The following is a 6,840-nucleotide window of genomic DNA, read 5'->3' as shown; positions in this document are numbered from 1 at the left end:
ACGTGGCTGCATCAAGGGATATTGAGGATCAGGCGTTCGGAGGCGTTCTGTAAGCGTTGCAGCCGTTGTAGGTTTTTGTTCGGGATTCCTGCGTAGAGTGCATTGCCGTAGTCCAGCCTGCTGCTAACGAGGGCTTGAGTCACTGTTCTTCCGGTTTCGGTCGGGATCCACTTGTAGATCCTGCGGAGCATGTGGAGGGTGTTGTAGCAGGAGGAGGAGATGGCGTTGACCTGCTTCGACCTGGAGAGGGAGGAGTCGAGGATGAATCCTAGGTTGCGTGCGTGGTCCGTGGGTGTCAGTGCTGTTCCCAGTGAGGTTGGCCACCAGGAGTCGTCCCAGGCGAAGGGGGTGGGGCCGAGGAGGAGGACTTCCGTCTTGTCCAAGTTCAGTTTCAGGCGGCTTCTACTCATCCACTCGGCGACGGCCTTCATTCCCTCGTGGAGGTTGGTTTTGGCAGTGTGCTGGTCCTTGGTGAGTGAGAGGATGAGTTGGGTGTCGTTGGCGTAGGAGTTGATGTTAAGGTCGTGCTGGCCGGCCACTTGTGCGAGGGGGGCCATGTAGACATTAAACAGGGTCGGGCTGTGGGACGAGCCCTGGGGTATGCCGCAGATGATTTCAGTGGCTTCGGATCAGAAGGGTGGGAGGCGGACTCTCTGGTTCTGCCGGAGAGGAAGGATGTGGTCCAGTCCAAGGCCTTCTTCTGGATTCCGGCTTCTTGGAGGCGTGTTCTTAGTGTGCTGTGGCAGACCGTGTTGAAGGCGGCTAATAGGCCCAGGAGGATGAGGGCTGAAGTTTCGCCGTTATCAAGCTGGCGCCTGATGTCGTCTGTGGCGGCTATGAGGGCTGTCTCTGTGCTGTGGTTTCTTCTGAATCCGGACTGGGAAGGGTCTAAGATGTTGTTGTCCTCGAGATGACGGGTCAGCTGTGTGTTGGCGATTTTGACCTTCACTGGAAAAGGGAGCAGGGAGATGGGCGGAAGTTCTTGAGGTCCTTGGGGATGCCTTGGGTTTCTTGAGGATGGCGTTGATTTTGGCGTGCTTCCAGCTTTCCGGGAATGTAGCTGTGTCGAAGGAGATGTTGATGACCTTCCATAGTTGGGGTGTGATGGTTGCGTCTGCTTTGTTGAAAACATGATGCGGGCAGGGGTCAGATGGAGATCCTGAGTGGATGGGGTTTTTGAGACTATCGTGGATGTCGGCGATATTCCGATGGAAGAAGGTGGCCAGTGAGTTGCACAGATTTTGCGAGGGCGGGATGTTGTTGGTGTTGGTGCTGGGGTTGTAGAGTTCCTTCACTATGTTGAAGAGCTCTTTGCTGTTGTGTGCGTTGTTATCCAGGCGTACTTTGAAGGAGGATCTCTTGGCTGTTCTGATGAGGTGGTGGTGTCTGCGGATGGCGTCCTTGTGGCCTGCGTGGCTGTCTGGTGTGCGGTCGTGGAGCCATTTCTTCTCCAGCTTCTGGCATGTCCCTTTGGAGGTTTGGAGTTCTTCTGTGAACCAGGCTGCTTTCTTGCTGGGGTGGTTGATGGAGGGTTTCTTGAGCAGGGCGAGAGTGTTGGCGCAGTCGTCGATCCACTGTCTGAGGTTGTGCCGACGGCGTCTGGGTCGGTGGGGTCAGTGGGTGGGTTCTGGGTGAGGGTGGAGGTCAGTTTGGCCTTGGTGACTTTGCTCCAGCAGCGGTGGGGCAGCTGTTGGGTGCGGTGGTGTGTGGTTGGTTTCTTGAAGGTAAAGTGGACGCAGCGGTGGTCGTTCCAGTGGAGTTCGGTGGTGTTGTGGAAGGAGACGTGGGTGCTTGTGGAGAAGACGGGGTCAAGCGTTTGGTCGGCGGCATGGGTGGGTTCAATGACGAGCTGTTTGAGACTGAGGTTGGCGAGGTTGGCGATCAGGGTGGCGGAGTTGCCGTTGTTGTTGTTCTCTAGGTGGAAGTTCAGGTCCCCGAGGAGGATGTAGTCCGTGGAGTCGAGTGTGTGGGTGCTGGCGAGGTCGGCGATGGAGTCGCTGAACAGGGCCCGTGGTCCGGGGGGTCTGTAGACAAGTGTTCCTCTGAGGGTGCTGTTGGGGTCGATGTGAATCCGGAAGTGGAGGTGTTCGGCAGAGTTGAGGGAGTTGTCTGTGAGGGTGTGGACCTGGAGGGAGGACTTGTGGACGATGGCTATTCCTCCTCTGATTCCGTTGGTGCGGTCTCTGAGGGAGATCTTGTAGCCGTCCGGGATGGCTATGGCGATGTCCGGTGCAGAGGAGTCGTTCCACCAGGTCTTGGTCAGGAAGGCGACGTCTGAGACGGAGGAGTCGAGCAGGTCCCAGAACTCGATGGCGTGTTTGCATGCGGAGCAAGTGTTGAGGAGTATGCAGCGCAGGTGGTTGGGTTCGGTCCTCGGGGGCTTGGTTGTTCTGTCGCAGGTGAAGTTGCAGGTGTGGCAGGAGAAGGGTCCGTGGGTGCGTTTCGGGGCAGCTCGGAAGCAGCGGTGGTCTCGGCCTCTGTTGAGAGTGTGGAGTGTGTTAGTGTTGTATCGGAGTCTGGCGTCGTGGCGTGCGCAGAGTCCAGGGGTTCTAGCGTTGGGCGCGGTCCAGGCGCGGACGGGCGCAGGCAGGCTTGCCTTTGGAGCGCCTTCAGCACGCAATCGGCGTGTCCGCTGTGCGTGTCCGGGCGGTGGTCGCCATTTAAGGCGGAGAGAGAGGGAGGAGCAGCTGGGAGGCGGGAGCGGGGCGGCGAGGGGGCGTGGCCACAGGAGGCAGCGATGGGGAAAAACCAGGGGACAAGATGGCAAAAAGAGGGTTGGGGGGGCAGCGAACTGGCAAAAACGGGAAAAGAGAGGCAGAAATAAACAAAGTACACGACAGGCGCAGGCAGACAAAATCAGGCAGACTTACAAAACTTGGCAAATCTGGGAAGGAGTAGCGGCCGCGAACTCGCGCTGGAAGGGCCGCTGACAGACTGCGGGAAGGTTGAGCTGAGTGGCGGCAGGGGGGCGATCCGGCCTGAGGTCAGTGGTCACCGTGGCCATGTGGGGCCATTTGGGGCTTGTTCTCAGTGCTGAGCATCTCGGACTCTGATCCGCCATAATAGGCAGTGCTCCCTGGCTGACAATCCTAACCGAGCGCCTGCCCCTACAGTAAGACGATCTCTGGGCCCGCGGTGCCTGACTTCAACGACACTAAATACCCATCACCTGACACGGAGAGATGTTTAGGCCACCAAGGGTGAGCAGAGTTGGGGTGCAGGGGTGTGTCTGGTTCCCCCAGTTTTTTTCTGCTGCGGGGAGGCCCAGAACCAGCAGTGGGCACGGGTCCCTATGCCACCCAAAAAGGCGAAGCCCACAAAAGTCTCCAGTTTTTTCTCCTGCGGCGCCAAGGGGACAGTCAGTGAAGAGACAACGCGAACTCACGGGAACATGGCACTCATACGTGAAGACCTGATGGCCTCACTTCAAGAATTTAAACAAGAACTCAGAGACAATATCAAGGCTGATATGGGGCCCTCTTTTGATGAGTTTAAGGCCAAAATGGGAAACCGGCTGGTGCAATTAGATGTCGACTTAATTGGGGCCCGTGCTCTCAATCTTGAGGCAAAATATGAAGAGCTGGAAGACCGCGTGCGACCCTTGGAGGCCCAATCTGGTGACCTATGGGCTCATTTGAAAGGCACTGTGCTCAGATGCGAAGATCTTGAGAATGTATCCCATCGGGATAACATATGTGTGAGGGGCCTGGAACTGGGATGCGAAGGCCCAGAACTGGAGGCCTTTTTGGTGGGGCTTTTTCAACAGTGCTCGGAGACTCTAAGCCGGAGGTTCATCTGGAGCGGGTTCACTGGGTGGGACCACAAGCTCTGGGAGATTGCAGAAAATCCAGAGATGTGGTGGCAAAATTCAGCTCTTTTAAAATCAAGGAGTTGGTCCTCCAGAAGGCGTGGGCCCTCGACAAAGTGTCATTCCAGAATACAACGTCTTCGCTATACCAAGATGTAGCCCAAGCCACACTTGCTCGGAGCCAGCAGTTCTGACCCGTCACTACAGCCTTAAGAGACCGCAAGGTGAAATATCGCTGGACTTACCCCTTTGGTTTAGCTTTTACACTGGACAATAACAACTATCACTACACAGAATTAGAAGAGTGGCTATTCTGGGTATTGAGGTGCCAATGATTGAAACATAGGGCATACCCATAGATGCACCCAAAGCAGGGCAACATGATTTCCTGTGCTCTTTCCTAGCCTTCCTGGAGGGATTCACTAGGGGTGACTTCCTACTGCTTGGAGACTTCAATCTGATATGGGACCCGGCTCTGGACACCACACATTACCATAGAGTGGCTGGGGGGTATTTAGCAAACCACTTAAGGCTGCATTGCAGGGGTTGGGGCTAATAGATGGTCGGAGGGATGCCCATCCCGCACTCAGAACTATTCCTTCATCTCACATTTACATAGGACATACTCCAGGATCGATCATGCATTCATTAGTCAATCTCTTCTGCACACAATAGCAGGTTCCCAGTTTCACCCGATCTGCCTATCTGAAAACGCTCCCCTTGAGCCTGTCCTTGATTGGCCCGCCCTGTGCTCTAAGCTTGTCAGGTGGTATTTTCCCAACTTCCTTTGCAGAGATCAGCTTCTTAGGGATGAGTTAAGAAAGGCAATCACAGAGTTTTTTTAACCTTACCGACCCAACGCAAACCTCCAGTCCAACAATTTGGACACCTTTAAGGCAGTTATTCGGAGAAAGTGCATCGAACTAGATACCACCCTCAAAGCATAACGTAAGGGGAATTCTTCTCCTCGAGGAGGAACTCCGAAAGTCTGAATCTGAACACAAGTCTAATCCTTCAACTCAATCCCTCTGTAAGATTATGCAGGTTAAGGGGAAGCTTCAGGCTATTTGCACTAACAGGGCTGAAAAGACCCTTCTCCGCTTACAAGCCCACAGTTACAAGAGTGGAAACAAGGTTGGATCACTATTGGCATTCCAACTGCGAGTGAAACAGGAAAAGGAGTACATTAAACACATATTTGAATGGAAGGGTATTTCCCACAAAATCAAAATAGGGAAAGCCAAGGCCTTTGGGGAATTCTGTCGCTCCTTGTATACTGCAGACACGCTCAGAGTCAGGACCAATACCTAGAGACTCTGGACCTACTCCAGGTTCCGACCTCCACAAATGAAGACTTAAGTAGCCCCATTTCGGCGTAAGAGGTCCAAAAAGCGAAAGACTCCCTCGGACCCCAAAAAGCGCCCAAGCCGGATGCTCTCAATGTCTCAATCGTACCTTTGCGCCAGAATTATCCCCCGTCTTTTGCTGCTATTCAATGATACAGCTGACAGGCAAAAGGTGACCCCTACTATGTGAGAGACTCTGATCTCCGTCATCTCCAAGCTGGAGAAGGACACCACTAGCTGCGCCTCTTACAGGCCTATAGTGCTCCTGAACTTGGATGCCAAGTTATACTCTAAAATACTGTCCTTGCGTCTCTAACATGTTATGCCATTGCTTGTGCAGCCAGACCAGGCGGGCTTCATCAAAGGAAGGCAAACTCCTGATCACCTTTGGAGGCAAACTCCTGATCACCTTTGTAGGCTGGTCAACATTATTGAGAAGGCACAGAGGAAAGCTATACCTATGTTACGGTACTTCTCTCGCTAGACGGGAGAAGGCATTTGACCGGGTGGATAGGGACTTTCTAACCCGTACACTATGACGGTTTGGTTTCAATTAGACTTTCATTGGAATGATACAGGTAAATTATTCAGCTCCGAGATCCAGAGTAAATGGGGTTACTTCAGAACACTTTAACCTTTGCCGGGGAACCAGGCAGGGGTGCCCAATGTCCCCCCTGCTCTTTGCGCTCAGCAGCAAACCTCTTGCGGAGTGCATTCGGTCCAATCCAGACATAGAAAGTTCTGTTTGGCACGGATAAACACAAGATCTCTCTTTTTGCAGACGATGTGTTTCTTTCAGTCACGAAGCCGTAATCTTCTCTCCCAGCTATTCACTCTCAGCTTGCCTCGTATCAACAGGCCTCTGGATCAATCAATCAATCAATCAATCAGAGTACTTGTAAAGCACGCTACTTACCCGTGAGGGTCTCAAGGCGCTATAGGGAGAGGGGGGTGCTGCTACTGCTCGAAGAGCCAGGTCTTGAGGAGTCTTCTGAAGGCGAGTAGGTTTTGGGTTTGCCGTATGTGGGTAGGAAGGGTGTTCCAGTTCTTAGCGGCGAGGTAGGAGGATTTAAGGTGAACCTTTGTAAATCCTTCCTTCTAAACCTAACCGTGCCTAAGGAGTCCATGCAGATTATAGAAAGAGCGTCCCCTTTTCAGAGCGCGCACAGTTGCATCACAGATCTTGGCATCCAACACCCCCCCAAGCTAGAGCATCTCTATGGAGCTAACTATCCGCCCTTGCTGCGCCAGCTTAAAGCTGAACTGTCTAGGTGGAGGGCTGCCTATCTCTTTTGGATAGGGCAAGTCAATGCCATCAAAGTGAACTTTCTCCCGTGCTTGCTGTATCTCTTTCAGGGCCTCCCTCTTGCAGTGAATCAGACGATTTTTTCGGCGCTGAAAACAATGATTACCAAGTTCATTTGGCAAGGGCAGAGAGTGCAGCTTTCTAATCGAGTGCTAACCAGGTTGAGAGAAGAGGGGGGTTTGGCCCTACCAGACTTCTTGGAGTATTATAGAGCAGCTCAACTTAGAGTGATTACGGAATGGTCCCTCTGAGAAACTGAAACACTTTGGCTTCACATGGACCGACAAATATTGGGTAGGACGATCTGGGACCTCGTGTGGAAGCAGAAGCACAATCAGGTTTCAAGTCTTTATTTCGATTTTTGACAAATCATAAAAGAC

Source organism: Lissotriton vulgaris, unplaced genomic scaffold, assembly GCF_964263255.1.
Source record: "Lissotriton vulgaris unplaced genomic scaffold, aLisVul1.2 SCAFFOLD_1804, whole genome shotgun sequence".
NCBI classification, from domain to species: Eukaryota; Metazoa; Chordata; class Amphibia; order Caudata; family Salamandridae; genus Lissotriton; species Lissotriton vulgaris.
The sequence above is the reverse complement of the archived record's forward strand: the minus strand, read 5'-3'. Positions refer to the sequence as shown.